The sequence below is a fragment of the Echinops telfairi genome, unplaced genomic scaffold (genome assembly GCF_000313985.2).
Source record: "Echinops telfairi isolate 266 unplaced genomic scaffold, ASM31398v2 ScPeMD7_443;HRSCAF=831, whole genome shotgun sequence".
Taxonomy (NCBI): Eukaryota; Metazoa; Chordata; class Mammalia; order Afrosoricida; family Tenrecidae; genus Echinops; species Echinops telfairi.
Window position 1 is genome coordinate 17,904,958 of NW_022104341.1, and position 9,610 is coordinate 17,914,567.

General features: G+C 38.8%; 1 pseudogene; it reads left to right on the top strand.

The window, feature by feature from the left end:
• LOC101647062 overlaps window positions 1–9,610 on the top strand; it is a 55,785-nt pseudogene that overhangs the window by 2,187 nt on the left and 43,988 nt on the right.

The window sequence follows — 9,610 nt, forward strand, 5'->3', positions numbered from 1 at the left end:
ACGTGGGAGCCCTGTTGGCACAGGGGTTAAATGCTCAGCTGCGAATGAAAAGCTTGCTGGTTGAAACCTCCTAGTCACTGCCCAGGGAGACAATGTGACAGTCGACGACAGTGGAGATTGTAGCACTTCTACTCTGTTCTCTATAACTCTCAATCGACTCAGGGGCATTGTGTTTATATACATGCTCAGGGAAAATAAAATTTTCTGTTATGTATTACATATAATTCCTTTTTGGCCTGTAAGTCTGCTTTCAAACTGGTAGTATTTGTTTAGCTCATAAAAATTTTAGATACCTTATCTGAGAGTTGCACACTACCACAAGGGGGCAGGGATAGACAAATATTCAATTCTTTTGATAGAGTTCTGTAACACAAGAATAGATCATCTTTGACAGAACACATTTGAACCATTCGTTTTCCATGATTATCTTTTTTCACTTGCTACTCAGTTAACAATCTGTAAGTACTATTATCCTCTTCTTACAGTGCCCATCGATTAAAAGGTGAATAAATATCCCGTCCACAAATTGTAAGCATGAAGTAACTCTTCTCTTTAGTACATTAAGTCCTATTGCAGAGTTATGAGAATGATATGCCAGACATTGCAGTAAATTGTTCACTGGTCATTTTATAGCTAGTTTCCATTTTTCTGTCTTATTTTTAGTGTTCTATCTATCCATATACACTTATAATCTGATAATGGAAGAAAGAAAATTTTATGTCTTTTGAGAATAATAATAATTTATGAAATAACTAGCCATTTATGACATATAAATAGGAAATTTAACTTCTCTGTGAAATGTTTCATATATATTTTGCTTATTGTTGTATATTTTATGTATTAAAAATATACATATTTATCCTTCTCACTTTGATGAAGAAAAATACATCCTGTGATATAAGTACAAATCCTGAAAATTTTCCTAAAGCGTTTGGGTAGGATTTTAAGTTCACAAGCTTATTATATGAGGAGCATTAACCTATTAGCTATCTGAAATGGAATTCTCTGTAATAAAGAGCTCATCAAATTAAGAAATGAGAGTGATGAATGTTAGTTTAGTAATAATGGTGATATATGCATGAACAGACACACGCACACCTTCAGTTGGAGGACCTCTTGGGAAGAAAGCGCGCTTTCTGGAGACCGTAAAAGGTAAGTGAAAAAGACGAAGAGCCTCGACACGAAGGGCTGACTGGAATGGCCGCACCATGAGCTCAAACGCAGCGCTTGTGAAGACGGGGCAGTACCAGAAAACCTGTGATGAATCAAAACCGACGGCAGCGCCGAGCACCAACAGCAACAACCAAATGGAACTTTGATTTACGTTGAGAATCCTCGAAGAACCCAGACGACTCAGCTGAACTTGAGCTGGCCATTCAGGATGATCCCGGTCGGGGTCCGCACTTCCTCTGCAGGCTCTGTCCTCTTGACCTCCCACCTTCCTTGCTGGGCCTCTACCTCCCGAACCTGAGCTCCTCCTCAAGGGATTGATCCTCTCCGATGATGTTTTCCAAGCAAGTTGGTAGGACAATATTCTGTTGTGATTCATAAAATTTTCATTGGCTAAATTTTGTTTGGGGTAAATTTGTCACGAAAGACTTCGAGTCCATGTCAATTTTACTTTTTCTCTTCTTTGTTTTAAGTCACTCAAACCCTCTCTGGGTATGAGGGATAAGGAACTTGGAGGGATTAAAGAAGAAGCATGCTATGTCTATGTGGTGCATATATATATGTGCATATATATATATGACACAAGTACATATATGTGGTGTGTACACTCATATGGTATATGTATGTATGCACACATGCACATACATAAACATATACACATATATCACAGCTCCCAAAAGGAAATAAAAAATGATATCCTGCATTGTTTTGCCCTTCTCCCCGGCGCCATCCTTCTCTCCTCCCTGTTCCCCTCCCTGCCCCTGGCCTACTCACGGTCATCAAAGCCGTGGCTGTCAGCGTATAAAGCACTTTTCTTCTTCTTTGTTTTTTCTTATAACAATGGTGTTCTTTGTAGGATCGCCTGTTTAGGAAGCATAATGTTCTTGAGAGCTTTGTCCATGACTTGCAGTGTTTAAGAGAGTTATCATCGTTTTTTATTAGTACACAAAATTCCACAGTATGAATGCACCAGAATTTGTTTATCCATTCCTCTATAGTTGGAGTTTTTGGTTGTTTCCATGCTTCTGTTATTGTGGAAATTGCTTCAAGGAACGATTCATTTAGGGTATACATGTATACCTGGTAGAGAGATGGCTGGATCTTGTGGTACTTGAATTTGCATTTGATTAAGGAAATGCCATACTGATTTCCACAATGGTTGTACAATTCTACAGGCCTACCAGCAAGGTAAAAGTGTTCCTCTCTCTCCACATCCTCTACAGCATTTGTTATTTTCTGTTTTATTGAATTTTGCCAAGAGTATTGGTGTGAGATGATATCCCATGTTGTTTTAATTTGTGTTTATCTTATTGCTAATGATCACAAACATTTCTTCATATGGCTGCTGGCCACCTGGATGTCATCTTTGGTAAATTGTTCATCTCCTGTGCCCATTGTCTTGAATGGATTCTTATATTTTAATGTTGTAGTTTTCCATAGATTTTGGATATTATCATCAGTTAAATTTTGGAAGTATATTTCTAGGCTTTTTTTCTTAGTCCAATTCTTATCGTCCCACTGAAATCTGTCCAACATGGCTGCTCCCACTGAGAGTTGCAAAACTAGTGGTATCATTTCTAGCTTCAAAGTATGAAAGAACATCGAAACATTGGTGGAAATGGAATCTCAAATAAATTGGAATTTTTACATGAAATTTTACTGTCACAGTATTTCAAACTGGATTGATCAACAGTGAAACCGAAGAAAAGATTCAAAACTCTAAATCTTATTTATGTGACTACGATAAGAATGAAAAATATTCAGATTAGTAGAGTCATAGAAGCATATAGCCTCTGGTCTTTATTGATGCAACAAGGAAAAGGTTATTGAAAGCTTCAGAGCTAAGTATTAGGATACATGAATAAATCTCTTAGAGATTGTCTTTGTGGACCTTGTCCAAAACAATTTTATACCATGGCGGCAGTGCTCTATACTCGTAGAGCGCAATATGGTAGGCAACAAACCACATGTGGCCATTTATCATATGTGAGACTACATTCTTTATTTGATTCAATTTTAAATTAAATTGAAGAGTATAGCTCTAGAATTACTACCTGATTAGCATGCTGATATTTTTGAGATAAGCATAATCATTCCAGTGAACAAGATGTTAGATTAAAACTAGAGGAAAATACTCAAGAGCTGTAGTAGTGGAATTTAGAAAAGGAACAAATTAAGCAGCTACCTACCATACCTAGGCGCGTTTCCCAGTTATTATCTCTGTGAGTTTCTGTAACAACTCTAAAAGTAAAAGTCTTTATCTTCATTTTATAGGCAAAAGATTAGACATTGAAATTTCCTCAGGAGATGTAAGGTAAGAATTAATACCACCTAGTTTTAAAAACCATGTTGCTCACAATTCAGTGGGCAGAAGATAAGAACTCAGATGCAATTGTGGATGTGTGTCATAGGAGGCAAAGTCTAGAATAAGTGTTGCATTCAGAATATTGGTTCTGAATTTCTTAAAGTCCTAATTGTTATGTTAGGATTGATTTTGATGATGTAACAGGTATGAAGCTACAGCTGGGAATCGATGGTCTGAGGTAAGTAGAGGGATGATGAGAAGCAGGCAGGCACCAACAGAGAATACTTTTAAGTGAATATCTGTCTCATACAACTCTGGCCTGCAGGTACTGGGGCAACAATTGCTAGCATTGTCCTTTCCATTGGAGGGACTGATTTATGACAGCATCCTTGCCTATATATACTTTTAATTTTATCATTTTATTAGGGGCTCATACAACTCATCACAATCCATCCATCCATCCATTGTGTCTAGCACTTTTGTACATTTGTTGCCGTCATCATTCTCAAAACATGTACTTTCTACTGGAGCCCTAATTTTATGGTTGAATACTTCCATGTTATTTTTCCCTCCACTAATGTTCTGTGACCTGATTTCCTCCTCATTTTTCATATGGCTTCTGTGATGTGCATTGTGAGTGTGGGTCGGGTCTTTTTCTTGTCATAATTGTGTCAAGAAACAACAGTTTCTGTAATGCCAGAAAGCATGTCCTCGTGGCGAGGAAGCTGGAGATATACCTTCACTTGCTGCCTGTGTCATTAGACACCATGTTTGGGGTACATAAGTTTAGCAGAGCATCTAAATCACTCTGTGGCAAGCGTATCCTTGTATCCTTAGAATAATAGAAGAACTGAATTTTTCCTCACAGGTCTTCACAGTTGGTGCTAATATAGAACGGAGCTTGAATGCTAAGGAAAGCTGTCTGTGTAAGGCAGGTTGACACTTGATTTGACAATGTGGTTTTCTTACTGATTGAACTCTATTAAATATGAGTGATTGTTAGGTTAGCTGTATCGTGCTAGCTCTTCTTTCTATCCTAGGATTCTTTCGAAAATAGAAATCTAGCACTGGCATTCTTTGATGAAGATTCCAATTTGGAGATAAGGTGATGTGATACAGTACAGGTAGGATTGAGGTTCATGAAAAGGGACAGTTGAGAGAGAGAAATGGGTCTGTTTCAAGAAGGGCATTTTTAACGGTTCATGAAAATAGTGGGGTAGGAATCAGCATACTGTCTAAAAATGGGGAAAGAAAAGGAATCATGTTTCTGAAGAGTGCAAATGAATGGTGAGTCAATATTTAGGACCAAAGAAAGAGGGGAACTTCAGAAGGAACACAGAATTAGAAACAAGATTGGCACAAGGTGCCATTCACAAGGTGAATGCAGTCTGCTTAAGTGTGAGCAGGTGCACTTTCTGGAGTTGGGCGTTTGCTCTTAAAAGAACCTATTCTGTAGAATAGGTGCCTTGCCAAAGTCCAGCTTAGCTTCAGTACTGAAGGAAAACACACACACTTTGTGAAACCCAAAATATCCATAGATGGGGGAAGCTCAATTCCCAGGAAAACATTTTTCTTTATTTGATATTCTTAAATATCAACCATATAATAGACAATATATAGCCTTGAAGAGTTGAGTGGAATTTTTGAAGCATTGCACAATTACTAGATGCCTTCTAGAAAAATAAGAAGAAATTCAGCTGAGAATGTTAGTCAGATGACTCCCCTCTCTCTGATCTTTATAAAGCAGGAGATTAAATCTCTGTCCATTATACAAAACTTAGCTCTCCTTTGCAAGGGGCAGGTAGAAATGCTTCATTCATTTTTTAGGAAGGTTATCTAAGCACTATAGTGTGTGATTCTGTTTCAGCCTGCTTGATTTAAGCACTGATTGTACCTAAAACTCTCAATTCAGGGTCACGCATAGTAAAATGTCTCATGCAGTCCCCTTCTACATCCCAACCATTTATGATCCCTGGCTACATGACAGAGAAAGACTTTATCAGGTCAGGTATCATGCGTAATAGAGAAAACATTCATTTTTCTCTTGGTTTCAGAAGGGAACTAGCTTGGGATTCGCAAGTACAGGGTTGGCCATAGAGTCAGAGCCATTCAAGGTGTCTTGAAGACATTTTCATGAAGAAATAGCAATATTAAAAGATAATATTTTAATATTAAAACATAAAATGTTAAAATATAAGATTTAGTTCTCAACATAAGCTCCAAAAAGATCCAAGTGTCGCTGTAGGTAGTGATGCCAGTCATTAAGTGTACCCTAAAGAACTGAGAGTGTGAGGAACTTAACCCCGTCAAGTAGTCATTTTACATTAAGTGCAGGAAAATGGCCACCCTTAAATATTCTTTTTGAGATTAAGAAACAAAAGGCAGCCTGTCAGAGAAAAATCAGGACTGTAAAGTATATGTCTAATTATACTCTACTGCCACTTTCTGGACATGTTTCTGAGAAAGCTTTGGCTAGCTTTCTCAAAACGTTCACTTAATAAGCACATGTTATTGTTCTTTGGCTTCCCAGAAGGTCAACAAGTAAAATACCTTGCTGTTGTTGAAGTGTTGAATACTTGGCTCTAATTCAAGTAATCCTTGGGGCAACACAACAAACCACCACCAGTCCTCCACCATCCTCACAACTGAGGCTGAGCCTGTTGTGGTGACCACTGTGCCAATCGATCTCATTAAGTGCCTTCCTCTTTTTGACTGACCTTTTAGTAAGTATTTCATCCTTCTCTAGGGAATGGTACTTTCTGATAACATGGCCTTAGACTTTTCCCTTCTTCATTTTAAGTATCTTCAGGATGTTCTTCTTCTACTACCAAGTTGTTTGTTTTTCTGACAGTTCATTGTACTTTCAATATTTTCACCAACACCATAAGCAGATGCATCATTTCATGTGCAGTTTTCCTTATTCATTGTCCAGCTTTCACATACATATAGGGAGATTGAAAAGAACATGATTTGGGTTGATGGACCTTAGCTGTCAAAGCGCTATCTTTGTCACTTTAGAGTGGATCTTATGCATCAGATTTGCCCAGGGCAATCCATCATTCGGTTTCTTGATGGCTGCTTCCATGAGCATTGATTGTAGAGCTGAAGAAAATGAAATTATTATTTTACTGCTCCAATAGTGAGAATTTTTGTTGTCTTTACACTGAGTTGTAATTCATACTAAGGCTGCAGTTTTGATCTTCATCAATACGTGTTTCAAAGTCCTCTTGACTTTGAGCAAGCACGTGTGTGTTATGTACATACCACAGGTTGTTCATGAGCCTTCCTCCAGTTCTGATGCTGTGTTCTCCTTTACATACATTTGCTCAGCATGTCGATTAAGGACGTATGATAAAAGCACCTTTCCAGATTTTAAACAATGAAGTATTCTCTTGTTCTTTTCGAATGATTGTCTCTTGGTCTGTATATAGGTTTCTGTATGAATACAAGGAAGTATTTTGTAATTCCCAGAAAGTCAAACTGAATTCAGAAGGGAATGTGGGATGAAGGATATCATTGCTGAAGTCAAATGGATCTTGGTTAAAAGCAGAGAATCCCTATTGAGGTCCTGCTGCACCCATTGTCAATGATCTTAAGCAGCATTCTATTTGCACGTGACATAATTATATTGTCTGATAGTTTTGGCATTGTGTTGGGCACACATTGATGCGTCTGGCTTTTGGAATGGACAGAAATTTGAATCTCTTCCCATCGATTGACTAGGTAGATGTTTCCAAATTTCTTAGCACAGACTAATGAATGCTTCCAGCTGCATCAGGTTTGTGAAACCTTTCGATTGGCATTCTGTCAATTTCTGGAGGCTTGCTTTGCACTAATGCCTTCAATGTGACTTGGACTTGCTCCTTCAGTGCCACCAGTTCTTGATAATAAGCTTCCTCTTGAAATGTTTGAATGTTGACCAGACTTCTTTAGATGCTTCCTGCATCTTTCAATATTTCATCCATAGACTTCTTCAAACTCTCAAGGCTTGGAATTTCTCTTCAGTTCTCTTCGTTTGAGATATGCTGAGATATGTTCTTCCCTTTGGGCTTTGTGACTCCAGGTCTTCATCCTTTTCATGACAGTGATCTTCTTTGTGTTCTTGACCTGCCCTTTCAATTTTCCTATTCGTCTCTTTCACTTCAGCATTTCTTTATTTGCTTTCACTACACTGCATTCAGGAGAAAGTTTCAGACTATCATCTGACATCCACTTCAGTCTTGCTTGTGAAGCGGGGAGAGAAGAACATCTTTAGGGTCTCTGAGAAGGGACATAGATTCCTCAGCCTAAGGTGGGACACGGTATAAAAGTAGAAAGGCCCTGTCTTTTCTTGACAGCACTCTTGGGGTGGTGGCAGGACTCAAAGAATACCCAGGTTATGGCATTCCCAGTGTAAAATCACCAGAACCCAGGCATGGTGAAAAGCAGAAAGGGGACTTGTAATGAGAGCCAGTATGAAAATGGAAAATGAGTTTGTTCAAAACCAAGGTGAATCTAAGACTGGATGAACTTCTGTAGTTCCTTAGGACAGAATAAGACACGTACCAGACAGTTTTATGACAGTATGGAAAACTAGACAAACACCAACAATATTAGCAATTATAATTCTCTCCATATCTATGGCATTAGAATTTAAATCAACTAAACCAGAATGGGATGAAGTTGATTTAACAAAAATATGAACCACTTACACACAAAAAATTGTTTTTGTATACATCTGAATGTGTGGATTAATAGTCCCAAACTTTTACGATTCTAACACAGGAGGCAAGTATTTAAAAAGGAATCCCGGTTCTGAATTGAGTCATGAGGGAAGAAGTAGAGTGCTGTGGAGACATAGACCTGTGGGAGTGTGTTTATGGGTTGGATGGTGGAGGTGGGGAACGTTCCTCGAAGGTGTTTTAGCTATTATCTCTGGGATAATACCTTGACAAAAGAAACATAGAGGGTTGGAGAGTGTTTCAGGCCATGAACAATATGTGGAAATACTCTGAAGGGACAAATTGCTCACCAAAGCCAAAATATGAGAGCACGGGGGAAGCATGGCTAGTGAAGATGAAAAGAAGAGAGAGACTTCAGTCATGTAGAGCCTAATAGATTATATTAAACAATTATTATATGACTTATGAGCGGTCACTGAAGGAATTTAAGTAGATGTGTGGAATAAAACATTTGAGAGTTTCTAACTTGGCTGCAAGTTGGAAAACAAATTTATACGTTAAGTATTAAGGTAGCTGATGGACATTGGAACTCTACTCAAGTCCTCCCTCAACACAAGAACACTTTATTCCAGTTACCTGGCATTCTGTGATGCTCACCCTCCAGACAGGATCGCCAAAGTAAAAATGAGTGCATAAGCAAATGTGGTGAAGAAAGCTGATGGTTCCTGGCTATCAAAAGATATAGGAACTGGGGTCTTAAAGGATTGAAGATAAACAAATGGCTATCTGAGAAGCAACAAAGCCCACATGGAAGAAGCACACCACCCTGTGTGATCACAAGGTATCGATGGGATCAGGTAGCAGGCATCAAAAAACCTGAAACAAACAATTATATTGATATGAACGAGGGGGCTCACAGTGGAGACCCAAAGCCCATCTGTAGACAATTGGATATCCCCTCACAGAGGGGTCACAAGGAAGGGATAAGCCAGCCAGGGTGCAGTATAACAATGATAAAACGCACAATATTCATCTAGTTCAGAGGTGTCAAACTGGCGGCCTGTGGGCCACATGCGGCCCCTGAGGTAATTTTTTCTGGCCCACGATGCTCTGAAATAAAATGAAAACAGAAAAAATTGTTATGAAGAAAATAGCACTTAGGGGAGATCTAGGCAATACCATACACAAAATTCCGTCCTTACATTTTATTTCAGAGCATCGTGGGCCACAAGAAATTACCTTAGGGGCCACATTCAGCCTGAGGGCCACCAATTTGATGCCCCTGCTCTAGTTCTTTAGTACTTACTCCCCCCTCTATCATGACCCCAGTTCTACCTTACAAATCCAGATAGACTGGAGCATGTACAGTGGTACAGACAAGAGCTCTCAACACGTGGAGTCCAGGACAGATAATCCCTCAGGAATAATAATGAGAATAGCGATAACATAAGGGTAGGGGGAAGGTGGGGACAGA